General features: G+C 39.1%; 1 long non-coding RNA gene across 3 annotated transcripts in view; it reads left to right on the top strand.

Annotated features, from left to right (window-relative positions):
* Positions 1–1,569: 1,569 nt before the first annotated feature.
* Positions 1,570–20,950, top strand: part of LOC139559534 (uncharacterized) — a 46,026-nt gene continuing 26,645 nt past the window's right edge. For 2 of the 3 annotated variants that reach the window (XR_011671789.1, XR_011671791.1), the window contains exons 1-3: positions 1,570–1,672; positions 1,993–2,015; positions 17,549–17,700. This is a non-coding gene — a long non-coding RNA (uncharacterized lncRNA). Of the gene's footprint in view, positions 1,673–1,992; positions 2,016–11,637; positions 11,849–17,548; positions 17,701–20,950 lie in introns of those variants that run through there. The other variant, XR_011671790.1, reaches the window with a different exon arrangement.

Here is a 20,950-nt window from a genome sequence, read left to right as displayed (position 1 = left end):
AATGCATTCAACTGAAATGTGTCTTCCTCATTTAACCCAACTCCTCTGAATCAGAGAGGTGCGGGGGGCTGCCTTAATCGACATCGTACAAGGTAAAAATCTGTCGTTCTGCCCCTGAGCAAGGCAGTTAACCCACTGTTCCCCGGGCACCGATGACGTGGTCCATGATAAGAGAAAAATAAGTCATGGTAGAATAATAACAGAGACTTCATTAATAGAATGAGAGGAAACTATGGACAGGGTTAGAGTTGGGTAAAGATGTAAGGATACAGGGGATAAACGTCTGATACAGAAGTGCTGATCATAAACTTTCATGCAAATGTCCTGATAAATCAAACACAAAAATCTGATTAATGATGGTTTATTACAGATTAGATGAGAAAACATATTGTCCGTTAAATTTACACAGAATGAAAATGTGTCTTTGGCGTTTGGGTTTACGGTAAAAGGAGAAAAATATACACAAATATACACATGACACACATTGAGCATTTACATGTCAGTTCATCAAAGTCTTATTTCCCTGTTCAAGGAGCCTGCCCTCCATCACAGCTTCCCTTCACCTGGTACATGGTTTAAACACAGACGAGTGTGAACTCCAATGCCCCGTCCTCATTGGTTGGCTATATAGCACAGCTTTCCATTTGGTGCGTTGCATGTTTAAAAATAGGGGACTGTATCTCTGCAGTACCAAAACAAATCAGTGGCTCTTCTATACGACTTAGAAATGATCATGCCCATAGATTTGCACCTGTCTCAACTCTACCCATGGGAGCAAATAGTTCAGTCATCATTTTCATATTAAAAAGTGAACCAATATTTTGAACTTCAGCTCGTTCATGGGCTATACTGTACAAGTCCAGTTTGGTGTCATTCAGAAAGTAAAGTACGGCTATAGATTTCCATGGTCTCCTATTATTTGTGATATCTGCCTTGAGCCAGTTTTTGTAGACGTCATGTTCATTTTCGTAAAAAACAATAATTTTTCGGTGAACCCATTTAATTTCTGTAGGCTACAAAAATACGAATTTACGTTTCCATAGTGATTGTGAGTATAGGCCTAGTCCTAGTGTCTCCTTTGTGACGAAAATGACTTCTGAAATCAATTATCCTATTTTTCACAAAATAGGCAAATTATCTTGTAATACGTCTAGTCCAAATTGGCTTCCTTGTGTGAAGTTATTTGTATCCTAGGATACTTACAGTTTTATGATGGTAAGAGCAGGCCTAGGCCTAATAAACATTTTCTCAAAATTCTAGCCTAGGCTAGTCTATGGCTACTTTATATTTAAGCTATTTTTGTTTAATCATTTTAGACATCCGCAACGACTGACATGATGACGAGCTCCTCAATGCCTGAATCTCAAAAGAGTGAAGAACTCTCCCACGACAGAGAGCGCGTTTTTCTTGTGTAATGAGCTGCGCGACACGCCTAGAATTGTAATAGATGCTTGAGCTTTGAGCTTGAACTTGACTGTCGAAATGTGCCTCGTGGGAACGCATGCGCGAGTTTGCCGCGTCTTTTATGATGCACAAGTTGGGTGTCAACTCTTATTACGGTACAATCCATCCCGCTTCAAATTAAGGGACAAGAGGTGCTGGGGAGCTAGTCTCTCTCGCACTCGAGGCAGGGGAGGAATTAACAGCTCTCTCTGTGAAGAAGCCCTTTTGGGTAAGTTTATTTGACAGACATTTTTACCTGAGGCGTAATATTTTTGACCAAGCCTACTCGTGAAACGTTAAACGAGATTTATATTTTATAAAAAATATTGTATGAATATCCAAGTAGGCCCATGCTAAATATTAGCCTATCATAGTCAGTTTGACAACTTTTATAGAGCATCGTTAAGATTTGCAAGAGGGTGACGTTCGGCTTGCATGTATCCTAAAAACTTTTACAAAAGTAGGCTAGGCCTATTTGGACGAAATTCGTTTCGACTTTTCATCTTCTTTTAGAAAATTTCGTTAACATATTTTCTTATTTCCTTGCAGATGACTTTCAGGCATAACATCAGGTAATTAAAACATGCATTCATTCTTTGCAATATAGGTAGTTCTTTTAAAAAATCTGAGAAATGTCTTCCACATTTTGCAGTAGGTTGTTATTAGTTAATCATCTTCAACACATACATTATTCAATGTATACATGTCAAAATACAGTAAAGTAGACAATAATGTATGTGTCTTATACACTTCATAAACCTCTGTTAATTAGCTAAAAATGTTTGACACATATCTTGCTACATTTAGTCCACGATTCAGTGGTCGAATTCTTATCAGGATCGTTAAAATGATTATTATCCTGTCAATATCATAAAACTGCATATCAAACTTCCCTTTTGGCTTATAAATCAGTGCCAAAATACCTGCATATAAACTTTATATAAATAATCATGAGCATATGAGATTACGCAATCTCTAGCTTCACTGAGTAATTTTTCTCTCAACATTGTTGATAAACAGTAGCCCAGTCTACATTATACAGACAGATAACTAGTGTTACACCTGCAGCAAAGTTGGCACCAATGCTTAAACATGAACCTGTCTTAGTAATACTTTTATATTTCAGTTCTACTAGTTATTTATTATATTCCCCTCTGAAAATAACAGGTGTAAGCTTCGCTCAGTTAATAACAGGTAGGTTACAGTAGCCTAGTGAATGTGGCCCTAAGCTGGGGCTGTGTTGAGGCCTACTGTTACTACCAATAAGGGTGTACCAATTGAAGGCCCTGACATGCTCACTTGAATTCATCATGACTTGTTGACCACCAGAAGCATAGACAGAGTTTGGCTAACTCTGTCTTGATATTTTGAACTTTGATGGCACCATGCTGGCACCAGAAGTTACAACACATTCTTACTTCTTAATCAGAAGATTATTGTGGAATGTTTTCTATCAACAGGGAGGATAGTTTGGTAAACCATGAAATGGCTTCTGCCATAATGTGCCTGGCTGCTGTAGTCCAATTCAACATGCAAATATTGTAGTGCAGGGCTATTCAATTACTACATGCCCTCAGGAGCCAAAATACTGCTGTTTTTATTTTCTTCCTGGCAGTTAGCTAATCAATTAATTGCAGTGATTGGCCAGAGACTTCACTCACCTTCACTCACCTCTGAATTCCCTGATTTAGAGAATGAATATCAAAAGTGTTTGGCCCTACCCTCCACAAATGTTATTGAATAGACATGGTGTAGTTTCTCTCTTTACTTGGTGGTCTACATTGTATCATCCATCAAGAGAATAAATGTATTGTGGTAAGTTACATTATATAGTCAGACAGAGGAACTTGCTGTGGAGGGCTAGTTTTGATCTTTACACTTTTGTCTTTAGATAGATCATAGTTTTTGTTATATTGTTTTCACTGTTTTCCCACATCAAATTATTACATGCAAAATAGACATAATAATCCATTAGCTCTCTGTACAAGATTTCAATTCTGTACACTATTTAAAGTACACTTGTTTTACTATTGTGATCAATTCTACCTCAATAGAAAAAATGAGATTACAGTAACCTGTTAATCTTGTTGAGTAAAGGTGTGAGAGACAACAGTTTTAAGGCTTCACACCATGATGTACAAATACATTATACATACTGTTATAACTAAATAAAATAGCTGCATTGATGATGTTAAACAATTTGCAGTTATTCTACGGTGTACTAGTTATTTTTGAGTTGAACTGCAAAATCACTGAACTTCATTGTAATAAATGTGGTATTTTCTGGTATACTGTCAGTTTTTATTTTGAACATATAACTTATCATATCATCTGTTGTTCTTTTTTGAAAAGGCAGACTTAACTGGCGAGGCAATGACCTTTTTTCTTTTACGTCTTTTTGAATCGATCGCATGTCATGTACCTACAGAATACCTTTACAGTCGCCCTATACAATTTATTCCATCATACTGGTCATGATACAAGTGGCATAATCCCCCAAAAAGAACCGCTACATTATTTGAACAGCATTGATGCATAGAACACGCTCCTGTGCAACGTAATGGAAGTGGTATATCTTCCCCTTTGTGAAATATAATTTCTATATTATGAACTTCCAAAATGAGTGACATCTGTAAATTATACTGTGAAATCAAATCACATAAATTCTAACTTTATTCGAAATGCATTTATATAAATACACTTAAATAAATGCACTCCGTTTATGTTACCTTCCTTTTATCTAAAGGGTTATAACCTTGTAGAGTATAAACTTTCATTTAAAAAACGTATCGTCTCTATTTCATCAGTATGTTTTTTTATGCGTTGTTAAAACTGTTAATTTATAAGAAATTGCAACAAAAAACAATAGGCCTTCTGGTTAGTTACTTTGTGAGTCATGTAGCAAATATCTATATTTCTCAAAAAATAAACAGCCTACTATTTAAAATGTAAAATGAAGCGTTTGAGGCAAGTTTCAGACTAAACGAGTTTTGTTATAAATTAGGTTACCAAAACGTCATTCCTATTAATATTAATATGGTCTCAGGATTTAAATGGCCTATTGAAATTAAAATAAACTCACCACGATTCTGTGCTCCTGCTGACTCTATAGATGTATTGTTAATTTGTCACTGAATTACAGCATGATCTGCACAAGTGAGTTGGTGCATTTCTTTAAACATGTTCGTTTTCCTTAGGATCAATTCAGTTGGTGCTAATCTAACACATAAAACGATCTTCAGCCAATACAATCGAATATCTATTTGACTCTGGTGACATTTTGTGGTGACATTTTGACATTTTGCCTTGCTTACATCGTTGCTTAATTACAACGGCGTAGTGTTCATTAAAGACTCAGAATGAAGCACTGAATAAAGTAGGGAACAGAGGAAATGCAGCCTAGGTACCATCATTTAGATTTCTGTGACCGTGCTCCACCCAGTTTTTGAAGGTGTGTGTTTTGAAAGGTAATCTGACAAATGTAGCATATGTCAGATGCTTATCTTTCGTTTTCCAAATGAGAAGGCAAGCAAGCAAATCAAATATTTTCATGGATGATACAGTGTGTAATATACGTCAGGCTATTAGGATACACTAGGCTACGGATTTGTGTGAAGGGGGCATTAGCCTATATCTCACCAATATTCACAATATATCCGTCTCTCATTAACACTAGCTGTTTAACATGTTTTTTTCGTGTAACCAAAATAACTGACAAGTTTACATGCTGTATTATACTGTAATGAGGAAATTAATTTAGACGTACGATTGAAACTACAGTGTAGTCCAATCCAGACGACAGTGTTCATGTCCTCTCTCACCAGAGAGCGTCGCTGTTTCTATCGTTCGTGTAAAGTAGCCTAACCTAGGATACAGTTTCATAGTGATGCATTCCTGTGTCCCTTCACATCAGATAATTATTGCAAATGCATGCAAATCAAATGTGTTCGATGGATGTATGTGTTTTGTCCATGTGTGTTAGCTTTGACAATGACTTCACACCTTGTTGTTTTTCCTCCATTCATTCCCGAGAGATAGGTGGTTCTGTATCTAATTTCTTTGGATTAGGGTTAGATAGCTTGCTACATTCTTAGCATAAAATCCATTATTTTAGATACATTCATATTGTACGTTCATATTGTAATAACAGATGCTCACAAAGCCTTTTATGTTGAATACATTCATTCAGTAGTTTGTTGGCTATATAGACGGTTAGCCCTACATGAATTCCGTATTATTGAAATGTACTGTAAATATAAGTAGGCTAAGGTAGGCCTATAGGCTAAAATGAGTAGCCTTTGGAAGAAATAATCCCAGGCCCACTGATGGAATAGAGACGTTCTAGCGTATTTGGTTTGATTAATAGCACAACATTGCTGGATATTTCGTACTTGAAAACTTGAATGATGAAGATAATGAGCTGCTGCATTCTCGTTCGTAAACAAATACAATTAGGATCCTTAAAGTTTCCGTATATGGGCTATGGCTATCAGATTCTGTACAGAAACATTATATTCCATTTATAGTTTTCGTTTTTCTAACAGGAGTAACAAGCCTATACGAATAATAATTCAAATAAAACTGTTTCCATAGATATTAGTTCCATAGCTGCGTGTGTGTGTGTGTGTGTGTGTGTGTGTGTGTGTGTGTGTGTGTGTGTGTGTGTGTGTGTGTGTGTGTGTGTGTGTGTGTGTGTGTGTGTGTGTGTGTGTGTGTGTGTGTGTGTGTGTGTGTGTGTGTGTGTGTGTGTGTGTGTGTGTGTGTGTCCATCTCGTTTGCCCTGTTATATTTAAACTGCTTTTATTTCTTGTTTTCATCCCACATTGAACCATCTTAAATAACACTAATATACCCAGAAAGAGTCTCAGGTAGGTAGTCTCAGGTAGGAGTAGGTAGGCTAGCCAAGTGTGTAGAAGGATAGGCCCTGAGCATTATTATTCCATAAAGCAAGGCCGAATCATTCGTATAGGCCCTACACGTAAGCTCATCGGATAGTACGTAAGCTCACCCTGACCTGTGTACCATAATGCGCATTTATAGCTTAGTTGTTTTCTAGTTTCCCGCGACAAGCGCTGCACCTATCACTTCACTCTGCAACAGAAAGCAGAGAAGCAGAAGTGTCATCACCAGGCGGTAATTATCACACTAACATTGAACTTGAGCATCAACACCGTCGCTGTGGTGGCGTTTCTGTCTCGTCCCTAAATCCTGTCAGATTGCCAGGAGGATCACATCGAAATAAGCGTTTATTCCCATTTTAACGGTCCTACATCATTTTGAAGCTAAGGAAAGCAAAATAATACATAATTGGAACTGTTTTCTAGTGAATGCAGGTAGGCTATTAGGCCTGGCATATGAGCATGTGATGGTGCTGATATTCTTTTCAGACCAACATCCTTTGTATTGTTCCATATTTCTGCAAACAGTCATCTTTTGACAAATGTGATACGTCGCCTTGCTCCTCCTCCCCCCTCTCCATCCATCCCCTCCTCTCCCCTCTCCATCTCGTTTTCTGCACTCTCCCTCTTTATCGCTCTCTTCCTCACGCACCCTTTGCTCTCTCTCTCTCTCTCGCTCTCGCTCTCTCCTCTACGCTCTAGTCGGTTGTGTCTAGTGGAACAAAAACGGTAGGGAACGTACATTTTGAGAGGCGCAGAGAATAGGCGATCACGCAGAGTAGGAACAAAAGCCGTCAGTTGTGAAAGGAACAAACAGTGGAGCTCCAGTGTTTGGGTTTCTGGCCACGTTCGCCTCTGACGCGTGAGAGGAGGGGACCGACAGTTTCCAACCGCTCTCTCTCATCTAGGCTGGGGAGAATACTGTGTTAGACTCAATAGCACAATAACCCTATGTATAGGGTCTCTCTCTCTCTTGCCATTCAAGCACAAGTAATCAATTTTTGAGGAAAATGTTAGTAGGAGAAACGTCATTGATGAGATTGATGAGCTATAGAAACTTTTGTAATAGGCCTATATTATCAAAAAGGATCTCTGACACTATATCGGATTATCAAAAGAGGCCCTTGTTGTAAGTATGAATTATTTTCTGTTGGTAATATTGTTAGATTGTTAGTTTCGTTCACCTGGTGATTGATGAATTTCTACGTGCATTTCATCTGGCATAATTTGGTTATTTTTGGGTCAATATATATTTTAAAATGTCCAGTTGTTATTTGCAACACAAAGTGTTATTGTTATTATTGTGATTATTATTATGATCAATAGGCCTAGTACTACTTCTCTAAACTAAATGTAACTTGATAACTCAAGTCCAAAACATAATCGCCTAATAAGGATTAGAAAGGCCACCCCATGTAGCAGTTTGGCGGTAGACTACAGAGTTCAGTTGAGGTATTGATCAGACCCTGGGAAAGTGTTTCGGGGCCTACGGAGTGGCGTGCTGTCGCTTGACCATCTTGTTCTGGGGACCTCGAGTCTCCCAGAGGTTATTGTTATGCTAATTTCCAGCTCGTCGTTGAACTTGATGTTGACTCCTTTCATTACGGCAAATTTTTCTCGGTCACTTGTTTGTGGGAAAATCTTCAAGGGGTCTGCAGGCTGTCAATACAATACACGACAAGCCAAGGGGGATTTGAGTAGGCCTGTAGACTGATTTAGGCCTCCACACTTGTTTCTAACCCTAATTTGAACGATGTTACTGTAATTTCTCAACCTGAAAATGTCTCGTCACTTCTTCACTCATTTCAAATGAACAGGGATTTATTTTGAATATGGAAGTTAAACTGTATTTCCCTGGCTGATAATCGCTGCATTTATTATGCTATTATCCTATGATTGTTCTGAGCGCGGCGTTAGGCAGAAGTGCATCTGCATTTAATTTAACGCATTTATGACGTGGCATGGGATGAATCAAATTAATTGAATATAACAGTCATTTTCTGTTAAATGCTATTTCCAGTTATGTAATTTAGCGGCAACAGGTGCGGATAGTGCAGGCATTAGCCGTTGTATTGTAGGCCTAGGCTACAGTATGGCTATAGTAAATGCGTGAATATCAAATTCTTTATTGACAAATATAATGCAATTTGCCATATGTAAACTTGTGTTTTGTGAAATTTTGAATTATGGGGACTGCATTTGGCGGATAGAAATTAAGAAAATGAATACATGTTTTCCCCATATACATGCTAAATTCTATTTGGATCAACAACGAGTAGGCCTATGCATATTTTGCTTTATGCTTATATAGTGATTTTGTATTATTTGTGTGTACGTAATTTAGTAGACCTTGAGCTCTCGTGCTGATTCTTTGAGCTCTTGTACTGTATTTATGCTCATGCTCAGAGGCTGGTGCTGGTAATCACACTTATGCGTTACAGTAAAGCGCATGCTCAGTGGGCTGCAGGCTTTGCTCATCCAATCAAAATTCGATACGATGATCTCAAATCATCAAATTGCTGCATGCTGATATGCTCACATCACGGGATGTCTTGTGATAGGGTGATGCTCTGTTTTTCTAATTTTGTCTTCACATGGTTACAAGTACTTTGTCTTCCCTGAATTGTAGTAGGCCAAAGCATATGAGGAATGCTGTAAGGAGCTGCGCATGTCAGACATTGACAAACAACCTTTCTCATGTTATAAAACCCATGCAGGATAGCCCTCGATTATAGCCATACCATGCCTTTATTTGAATTCCTTAGGATGCAGTTCCGTTTCTTTATAATTATTCTGACCCTATACAAAACGTGTACTCCACTTCAATATACCTGCCTCCCAAGGTGTATCTCCGTGATAACGATTTGACTCATGTGCAATAATCAGATACGCTATCTGAATCAAGCATGTATATTTCGTTCTGTTTAAATCTCCCTCTTCTCTATTGGTAGTTTTGCATGCATTGTAGAGCACACACACACGCGTGCGCTAGAGGGTATATGCCTTTCAAACTATATGAGTACAGTGAGTTTCTCTTCTGCCTCGTTTCAGTACATCGGACAGTTCCCTTTATCAAAAGATGTAGGTTGTTCATTATCATGCAATCTCATGATCTCTTTCTAGGCTAAAATGTCCGCCATAACATGCTTGATAGCGAGGTACATCCGGACTGAATACACTATAAGCAGTATGCCTACAGCAAGCACTGCAGAGGAAATATATAGAATGGGTCTAGCTGTATTGCAGCACAGTGGACAGAGAGCGTGAATAGAGGCTAAGAGTGAGGTGAATTCATCTGCTTTAACGAAATGAGCGAGAGGCAATTTGTAAGTCATTGCTTTTGCAAAGCTTTTCAGTGAGGGCCTCCTGGTGCTTTCATGTAGATTAGAATGAACATAGTCCTACTTATGTATATGTTGGTGTAATGAAATGTGTTTTTGCGATGTTTTTAGAATGTGTTTTTGGCTGTGGTTCGATCATGTGTAGGGAGAGAAAGGATGTTCTGATAATCATTCATGTCGAGTGAATATTTGAGTTAATGCACACCTTCCTATAACAAGTACTCATGGTGTAAAATGTCAAATTGTTGGCTTTGAATTAGGGGATCCTAGATAATGTGGATGAAAATCCCATTCGCATGCTTACATAGTGAGACAACTGAAGGAGCAGCTGTGACGAACATTACTAGCTGCTGAGATCAACAGGTGAGAGAGAATGTAGGCCAGCCAACTAGCTAGTTGACCCAATTCACTGCTGCTTATGTGAGGCATGAATTAGCAAGAGCTTGTTAGCTGGATCTCTCTGAAGACGAGAAGCTCAGAAATGAATATTTGGACGTTTTCGCAAGTAGGCTAATTGGATAGAATCTTTGAAGCACACGTTTGGAATATGTATGCCCGAAAGAGATTTTCTGCAGTTCTATAAGTAGCCTATGCCTAAAAACATTGCTCCGTTTTTACAGCATTCGTATTACTTTGAATAGGCCTACATATTTTTGGTATTTTGTTCAATAACGTAGGCTACTTATGCCTTAGCGACTTTTTCAAAGACAATATGAAGTTGACGAAAAAGCCCGAACCAATACACGGTCTCTTTCTTTCTTATTATAATTCGTAGGTAGGCCTATACCTCAGAAAAACTCATAATTGAAATGTTAAAAATAACAAGATTTTTGGTTAAACGTAGCCCTTGTTTCGTGAGTAGCCAATGTATTTGTTGTATTTTGGACAGTGTAATTTAGGGATTTTCACAGTTGTGATGTCTATCATATTTTCCACTTGACATCCCCTGATTATTTTCATGCCTTTCATATTGTAAAACATTTAATCTTTTACCAAACTGTGATTACTATGTCAAAATACATGGGGTGTATACATCGAAATAGTAGGCTATTCGTTTGTATTGAAAATATAATATTGGAGACCACATGCAGGCCAATTTAAGTGATTGAAAAATATATTATCTAAGAAAGACATTTGTATTTTTGCCCGGTAAATAACGTATACACGACACCATAAAGTGCAATTTCATTAAGTAGTTTTGGGGATGCCTGTGCCACACACCGTTACGACACCGTTACTTTCTACTGAAAATAGGCCACTGTCGTAACGGTGGGTGGCATAGGCATCCCCAAAACCACTTAATGAAATTGCACTTCATGGTGTCGTGTATACGTTATTGAAACACTATCTTCTTCAATTCTGTGTTTTGAATTTTAAATCTTTGATAAAGCCTCTATGCCTGGTTTTATGTATTTCATTCAGCACATATTTCCAAGATAGACCACTGAGCATTTTATATACGTATGTATAGGCCTATTTAGCCTATGTAAACCACAGCTGTAAAGGTGTGAAACCATTCTGACAAACTAGCAGTGTTGCATGGGATACTCACGCTAATGCTCAATATTCCGATTGACATCCATATGCTCTTGTTGTAAATGTCAGGGTTGTATATGCCTTGGCTTGCTGCTTGACTTGCCTATTCTGAGAGTGTGTTAGGTGTATATCAATTTTATATACGCTTGTGGAGAATATAATAGGCTCTTTCAGTTATATGACTACACCACAATAATGAATTTACATAGTGGAATGCACCATGAGGTGGCTATTTACATTTTACTGTGTGTGTGTTGTGTGGGGGTGTGTGTGTTGTGTGTGTGTGTGTGTGTGCGTGTGCGTGCGTGTGTGTGCGTGCGTGTGCGCGCGTGCGCGCGTGTGGTTGTCAGGGCGGTTTGGGATTGGTAGGCTGGGAGCGCTGGGGAGTTAACCACTGAGCATATTGTGAGCTCTCTCATGCTCGTCAGTTGCAGCCTGTGTGCCAGGGTGGAGACATCGTTCTGTAGCCTATGGATATATGCCTTGGTCTATTCTCATATAGTCTACTTTCTTCAACTTGACACTGAAACTTTGATTTGTCTTATAGGCTATCTACACATTCTAACTAAAAACACATTTTAGACATTGGAAAGAGAATGAACGGAAACTAAGAACTGTACCGGTACATCTGTGAGTATGCTGTCTTTATTTTAAGATGTGTATTCTTTTTTATTGTATTGTCAAAGTGGGTTATAGGGTATAGATAATATTCTTAACTGTATTAGGCCTTGTGTGAAATGGCATTTTGAGGATGAGCGGAGATAGCCCATAGAAGTTCATTTTGCCTATTGATGGTTTTAGGTACGCAGCTTTTCGTATACCCTCAGCATTTTCTCTCTTTCTTGTCAATATTAGCAATAACAACATCCTAAACATGTTCATTTCTGTGAATTGGAGGCAATCAGGCTGTTATTCTACAATGTAGGTTGTCCAGTGCATGCATAGCCTATCCAATAGTTTTGAGTTAGGCCTATGTAGTTTATCTGAAAGGATAAGCCACTCTAAAGAATCCTCTGTATTGTTTTGAAGATGATATTTTATGGTTTGAAAAACGTGTGATATTTTTAAGATTCAAGTCGGTAAGTCTTTGAATTTGATCGATAACCAGACTGTGTGTTTGAGTGCGTGTGTGTGTTGTCGGCTACGTAGAGAAAATTCCATAACATATCTACATAAATACACAAATAAATATATAAATGGCATGCGTACATATGCTGGGAACCCAGCGTTGTGGTCTATGGCGCTATACGGTGTGTTGGTGGTGAGGGGGAGCCTCTCGAGTCTCTTGCTCCAGCGACTGTTTCGGCTCCATGTGACCACGAACAGCGGCTCCGTCTACGCAGCGGACCCTTTAAGCGAGGACGGGTTAGTTTGTGTCTTTGGTTATCTAGCTGTATGAGTTATAATTTCATAAAGCTAGAGAACCGAAAGTATAAACTAATTCCATGGACTTCAGAAGGCGGTGCTGCGGCGAGGTGACTATGTCAGGGCGGGGAGAAGGTATACGCGGGCGCTGGATGCTGCGCAAGCCTATGCCGACGTGGGGAGGCAAGTCGATTCCTGCCTGCTAAAATACGAAAAACAGCGTTGAATGTTGTGCATTCAAATAGGTGTGAAATTATATAAAGGAATCAGTTTAACCTGATGTATCTTCAATGCGAGCTATACGCTGGATGCGCTGTCAATGGGAAGCGAACGCTCGAGGATCGTGATGAAGGGGCCTAATGCAAATATTTGAATGGTTATTCAGCTACTTTATAAGCGGAAAGGTCAATGAGGTAGGCCTATATAGAAATGACTTGTTACACCGTTTTTATGATAGTATTATTGCTGTTAGATCTGGAGGAAAATAAGAAATAGTTAAAACACACATATCATCCGATTGGTCAATTCCGAGGTATCACGTGGTTCTGGAAGCAGCGATATAAGATTTCTCTATGGAATGTATAGCCTCAGTAGTGGGTTTAAATATATTTAAAATAATCTTGATATTCAAACCAATATATGTATCTTCCTTCTATAGCCTGCCTGTATTTTAGGCCAAAAAGTAGGCTATGATGGGGGGAAACATGGGGGGAAATAAGTTGCATAGCTTACTCCCTATGCTACCTAATCTTTTTAAGAACAGTCATGGAATATTACAATTGCAGTTTGTGTATTATAGCAGTAACAATAGTCTTCATGTCATTTTCAAACGTTAGCTTGTATGCTACCTGTCAAGAAATGAGTGACAGATTAATATTGTTGGCTACAGCAGCCCACTGTAGGGTGAATTAGAAATGTATCATGTGTTGGGCTAGATGTCTAAAGTGGGTTACAGATGATGGAAATCCAGAAGGTGTCCCACTTTTTCTGAATTCACTCAAATAACAGTACTAATAACAATACTACAATACAACATTTTACTGGATATATTACTACAAGAACCAGGGGCCCGGTTGCATAAAACACCTTAAGTAAATTTCCCCCTTATCTTTTCACTTAAAGTTTACTTAACTTTAAGTCAGTTGCACAAAACATTAAATGGTGAATTTCTCCCTTAAATGAAGTGAAAAAGTAAAGGGGATGAGGTCCCTTAACTGCATCATTCAGTATGGATATCAATGTAAACAGCATCTGTGGAGGTGAATGTTGCTTTCATCTGCTCTGGTTACAAAAGGAAAACATCAACCAGCTACTGTGTCTAGCTACTTAGCTAAACTAAGTTTAGAAGGTCCATGGCTACAAAGCTAGCTGGCTAGCTATAGCTACTCTGTACGATAGCTTGACGTCTAAGAAAGTAATGTAAACAAGTCCAGAAATAAATAACCACAAGAAACTTGGTTTATTATCTTCTGAAGCAATTTGGTTATCCTGTCTTGATTGTAGAACTTCTACAATCTCACAAAATGAAAGCGATCTCTTTGAGGAGACATTTAGTCAATGAATCAGGCCGTCTCCATGGTAACCAGATACTCTTTCTGCCATACATGCCTTCAAACTACCGTTAAATCCCTTCAATGCAACACCCTTAAACAATTCCCTTAGATAAGGGAAAACTATTCCTGAAGGTAAACCCTTAAGGGAAACACTTAAGATGTTTTATGCAACCAGGCCCAAAGCCTACTTACAGGGAGTCCCTAATGTAAACTGGATGTCTTTCCTCCGTTGGAAAACCCTAAGACTGTTCCACTTTAGCTACTCCATGCTGTCCTACTTTAGCTAGCTATGGTTGGTAAAGTGGGACAACAAACAAAGACTGAATTACAAAAGTGAAACAAAATATTGGCAACATTGTTTTAATGTATTTTGATGCACCAGTACGCCCTATGCACATTTACATCACAATTCTGCCCAGTGCATTGTTTATGACAATTTAATAACCTTGACATCAAAACCATAAAAAGCTATGTCCCTGATCTTACCGAGTGCTTGAAGCTTGCTCCGCCCCTCTCTACGATGTCACACCAAGGAAGTGATGTGAGTTTGAGCGTGTGAAATCTCCGTAATGGCTTTACTAACAATCCTTCTGATTTCCTCTTGTCAGACCAAGAAATGAACACGTCAGGATTACGCTGTCCTAGTTTATATGATATCCCATTCTTTCCCCAATTCACCCAACATGTTTTTAGGAGAGAGATACACAGGCCTGGTCTCTGTGTAGGGTGATGAGGAGGGTTATTTTGAATGCACAAACCAGGTGTGAGGTTGAACGTTGACATGTTGTAGCTGGATAGTTCCTGTACTGTTTACTCTAGGCACAGAATGTATGCAAATCACTCTCTCCACCAGAAGAACAGGGTGTATATAGGCTACTTTGTACTGTATGAAAGATGGAGATATATCCCCTATTCAGCTGCAAAATACTATTATGAACTCAGTACCAGGTTTGTGTTGCCCTTGTGTGGAGAAGTAGTGAAATTAATGTATATAGCTGGTCAGTGACAGATTCTCAACATGTTATGTAGCCTCTAGTGTTTTCTTCTTGATCAATATTCACCGACAATGAACGCATAACTGGTGACAGCATACTGCTGGAGCTGTTGAAGTTCTTGAAGTAGACATTGATTGCATATAAACATAGGCTTCGTCTAAGGTTGCAAAATTCCGGGAACTTTCAATACATTTCCTGGTCTTCCAGAAATCCTGGTTGGCATTTCGTTAAAGCTACTCAACTCAACAAATTGGATGCATGTCTATCGCAGTGCCATCCGTTTTGTCACCAAGCCCCAAATACTACCCACCACTGCGACCTGTACACTTTCGTTGGCTGGCCCTCGCTTCATACTCGTCGCCAAACCCACTGGCTCCAGGTCATCTACAAGTCTCTGCTAGGTAAAGCCCCGCCTTATCTCAGCTCACTGGTCACCATAGCAGCACCAACCTGTAGCACGCGCTCCAGCAGGTATATCTCACTGGTCACCCCCAAAGCCAATTCTTCCTTTGGCCACCTTTCCTTCCAGTTCTCTGCTGCCAATGACTGGAATGAACCGCAAAAAATCACTGAAGCTGGAGACTCATATCTCCCTCACTAGCTTTAAGCACCAGCTGTCAGAGCAGCTCACAAGTCACTGCACCTGTACATAGCCCATCTGTAAATAGCCCATCCAATTACCTCATCCCCATACTGTATTTATTTATATATCTTGCTCCTTTGCACCCCAATATCTCTACTTGCACATTCAAATATACATAATATATATACATATATATATATATATATATTCTGCACATCTACCATTCCAGTGTTTAATTGCTATATTGTAATTACTTCACCACCATGGCCTATTTATTGCCTTACCTCCCTAATCCTACCTCATTTGCACATACTGTATATAGACTTTTTCAACTGTATTATTGACTGTACGTTTGTTTATTCCATGTGTAACTCTGTGTTGTTGTATGTGTCGAACTGCTTTGCTTTATCTTGGCCAGGTCGCAGTTGCAAATGAGAACTTGTTCTCAACTAGCCTACCTGGTTAAATAAAGGTGAAATAAAAAATAATAAAAAATGAAAAAAAGCCATGGAATTTATTGAAGTTACCAGAATTATTAAGCCCTAGCTGCATCTGAAATTGCACCCAATGCAGTATAGTGCACTATTTTGACCAGAGCCATATGGGCGCTGGTCAAAAGTAGTGTACTACACAGTGCAGTGTGCCATTTCAAACAAAACCATTCAGTATTCAAGTCCAAGTGCAAAGTGAAATTGGCAGGAAACTCTCTCAGTTTGAGTACTGTCATTCCGAGGAGATGATACAACAGTTTTTGAATAGAATAGAACAAAGTAGCACAGTACAGAATAGTTTGTCTATTTATTTGAATCTTAAAAGGATCATAATGATCTATCTTTGGCTGATCTATCATAACCCATATTATATTTGGAGGATGAGAAACATAGCTCAATCTTATGTATGTGTGTGTATACATAAGCTATGCTACTGGGTAGTTGAATGTTAGGTGTAGAACTGAAATGAGAATGTAGGAAGAAGAGTAGGAGTCTCGTTGGGCGATGTATGGAGGATGATCTACACCGACTCTTCCTCAATCTGTGTATGTGTTCCTCAGAAATGGAACACATACACAAGAAAAGCTACATTAGTTCTACTTAAATGCAGTTTAACAATCATGGCCTTACTGACACCTATCTTTGCCATAGTAGAAATTTGGTGGAAAACTATCTGAATTATTATCTGAATTTAAGCTTTGGTACAGTATCTTAGCAACTAGCTTCGGCACATGTGAGTTGGCTAAATTTTATGCAGGAGTGTTTCAAACTGTGTGGTTCAGATTTGACCCTATTATTCATTAAGACCTATACACATACATTCCGTAAAATGATCATGGAATAATATTTTATTTACAATACTGACTGCAAGCTATGGGTTTCCGTTAGCATAGCTTAGCAATGGCATGAAAATATTTGTGAGCTTCTCTCCGTATTTCAGATGTATTGCAAAGGCTGATCCATGAAGTGTTTTCAATGGATAGAATACATTATGTTTTAATGTGATTGTTAAGGTGAATATTCAACATAATTTACATTATTTCATTTATTCAGTCCTACATATGCTTGTTGTATCCAAATCCTCCCCTATCCTTCATATACATTTTTTGAACCTTTATTTAACTAGGCAAGTCAGTTAAGAACACATTCTTATTTTCAATGACGGCCTAGGAACAGTGGGTTAACTGCCTTGTTCAGTGGCAGTACGACAGATTTTTACCTTGTCAGCTCGGGGATTAGATCTTGCAACCTTTCGGTTACTAGTCCAACGCTCTAACCACTAGGCTACCTGCCGCCCCATATGCTTAATTATGGCTAATAATCTCAATCATTTTTTATTTCAGGAAGAAGTTACAGTGAGTGTACATACTGGAAGGTGCAACCCTGTCAGGAAACAACATGGTGGGACATGTTACTTGGGGTTCTCAGAGACCAGGGACTGGGAAGAGGAAGAGGGCCCAAGTAAAACCTACAAGGAACAACCATCAAATCACAGGTAAGCAATACTATAGATAAAAACATAAAATATGTCATATTTTCAGTGCTTGACTTTGACTGAAATAGGTGCCGGTACTGTTTATACACTGAACAAAAATATAAACGCAACATGTAAAGTATTGGTTCCATGTTTCATGAGCTGAAATTAAAGATCCGAGTAATGTTTTATACGCACAAAACGCGTATTTCTCTTAAATTTTGTGCACAAATCTGTTTACATCCCTGTTTGTGAGCATTTCTCATTTGCCAAGATAATCCATCCACCTGACAGGTGTGGCATATCAAGAAGCTGATTAAACAGCATGATCATTACACAGGTGCACCTTGTGCTGGGGACAATAACATTTGCAGTTTTGTCACACAACACAATGCCACAGATGTCATTTTTTTTAGGGAGCGTGCCATTGGCATGCTGACTGCAGGAATGTCCACCAGAGCTGTTGCCAGAGAATTTAATATTAATTTCTTTCCCATAAGCTGCCTTCAACTTTGGCAGTACTTCCAACCGGCCTCACAAGCGCAGACCACATGTATGGCGTCGTGTGGGCAGGCGGTCTGCTGATGTCAATCTTGTGAACAGTATCCCATGGTGGCGGTGGGATTATGGTATGGGCAGGCATAAACTACAGGCAACGAACACAAGTGCATTTTATCGATGGCAATCTGAGGCCCATTGTCGTGCCATTCATCCGCCACCATCACCTCATGTTTCAGCAAGATAATGCACGGCCCCGTGTCGAAAGGATCTGTACACAATTCCTGGAAGCTGAAAATGTCCCAGTTCTTCCTGCATACTCACCAGAAATGTCACCCATTGAGCATGTTTGGGATGCTCTGGATTGCCAATATCCAGCAACTTCGCAAAGCCATTGAAGAGGAGTGGGACAACATTCCATATGCCACAATCAACAGCCTGATCAATCTATGTGAAGGAGATGTGATGCACTGCATGAGGCAAATGGTGTTTTTTCTGATCCACGCCCCTACTTTTAAAATCCATAGATTAGGCCTAATGAATACATTTTTATTGACTGATTTTCGAATATGAACAATAACGCAGTAAAACTATAACTCTTTGAAATTGTTGCATGTTGCGTTTATATTTTTGTTCAGTATATTTAGGTGCAGGAGCGCCACAATACTTATGAGCTAATATCCTATAACAGGAACAGGAGCTCAAGCAGTAGAACATTTGATGTGCTGGTATTCAGCTCACATCATTGTGAGATCCTGCCCAAGTTACCTTTTGGACTTCCTATTTTGGTGCATAATATTAAGGTGTTTTTTTTCATGGTGTGAAAGAACAGGTGCAGACTTAAAGCGTTGGCCCAAAGAGTAGGCCTATATACTTTGATCGAGAGGTCTGTGAGTTATGCACATGAAGCTCTTGCTTGTACATTAGTTACGGTGGTGTGGCTACTAGCTAATGCAATCACTGGTCAAGTCATGCCAGTGTCTTGTTCTGCCACAGAATATCTTTCGATTGTGCAGAAATGGAGTCAAAGTTAGTCCATTACATTATTGAGAGAAGCTTGTTTAACTAGTGGTCGTATAGTTGTCTCAGTTAATAGGTAATCTTGTGTTTTGGGAAGAGGCTATGTAAGAACACAAAGCTGTGTGTGTGGATGGGGGAGTGTTTGTGGAGAGCTAGTAAGGGTGTGTGTGTGTGTGTGTGTGTGTGTGTGTGTGTGTGTGTGTGTGTGTGTGTGTGTGTGTGTGTGTGTGTGTGTGTGTGTGTGTGTGTGTGTGTGTGTGTGTGTGTGTGTGTGTGTGTGTGTGTGTGTGTGTGTGTGTGTGTGTGTTTTGAGGACAAAGGTGATGGATAGATACTTTATACCACTATTTGGCAGTGTGGTAGCTTTCCACACACAGTATATAATAATATAATAATTTTAAAGGTACTTAAATAGTTTACATTTATTTTATTTAAGATTTCATTTCAAAACATTCAGAGATCAAGTTCATGGGGAAAATACTATTTACATGGTCAAAATAAAGACATTCTCAGGACTCAATATAGGCCTATAGAGTATTTGCTGTCCACCCCAAATGTACCAGTATTTTGAGTTATAATTTGAAGGCTGCAGGAGTTGGTTCAACAGTGATTGTTCCTCAAACTCCTCAAATCTCTCTCTCTCTCTCGCTCTCTCTCTCTCTCTCTCTCTCTCTCTCTCTCTCTCTCTCTCTCTCTCTCTCTCTCTCTCTCTCTCTCTCTCTCTCTCTCTCTCTCTCTCTCACACACACACTTCTTTTTATACTTTTTAAATACTCTGATCCAATTTGTCAGGTGGCTTGCTATGGCTGATAAGGTGCAGGGGAGTTGGGTGTGTGATTCATATTTTAGAGCCTGTGCTGCAGTGCCTTATCCCTTTAAGTGAGTAGGGTGACAGGGGCTCACCCTGGGTTTGGGACTGCTCATGTGGAAAGGCTGTTCGGGTGGCTCTCTCCATTTCACCCCTAATCCCCCCCCCCTCAGAACCCCTCATATTGTCCTCTTTTTATACATTTTCGTCGGTTCCTTTTTCTATTCATATAACCCTGATTTGTTAATATTTTGTTCACTTGTTAAGGAATAGTCATATTTTCTAGTAGACTTTTAATTCTTAGGTGACATTTTCAGAATATGACAGTGTTGTTGTTGATGTGTATATCAGAGTAGACCTACATTAACAACTTTATCAGAAATAGCATGGCATTTCCCCTACTATTACGGTTGGTCAGTGGGCATAAAGCTCGTTAAGCCATCAGGCTTCAGTTCTTTTCAAATATTTAAAGATGTGCTTGAAGAAATTACAAGTAGTACCTGAACGACAAGACCAGGCCCAAGGTCAAATCATCTTGGCTTCCGACCTTGGGGCACTCAATTGGAAGCTAGTTCATTTGATTTTGGCGAGGGTCTTTGACTTTTCCAAGATTTTCACTGGCTTTTATATTACTGTGTACAAGGACTGCTCTCTGCTGCTGTTCTCAAAAGGGAATGTAAATTATGCCCTGAGCATTACGCAGTTTGATGAGAGATAAATATCAGCAGATTAATGAGGCGAATGGAGGGTGTATGGTGGGATGTGTGTGTGTGTGTATGTGTGTGTTGTGTATGTGTGTGTGTTTGTCATGAGAGGAGCACTAATGTAGTTAGTGCATTAATACATTTCATAAAAACTTGCACACCTTTAGCAATTTTTTTCTGCTTTTTCCTCATTTCAACAAAATATATTATGAAAATGAACAAATTGTCTCACAACAAGTTA

This window comes from Salvelinus alpinus, chromosome 30 (genome assembly GCF_045679555.1).
Source record: "Salvelinus alpinus chromosome 30, SLU_Salpinus.1, whole genome shotgun sequence".
Taxonomy (NCBI): domain Eukaryota; kingdom Metazoa; phylum Chordata; class Actinopteri; order Salmoniformes; family Salmonidae; genus Salvelinus; species Salvelinus alpinus.
Note: the sequence above shows the minus strand (reverse complement) of the source record. Positions and strands in the feature narration are given on the sequence as shown.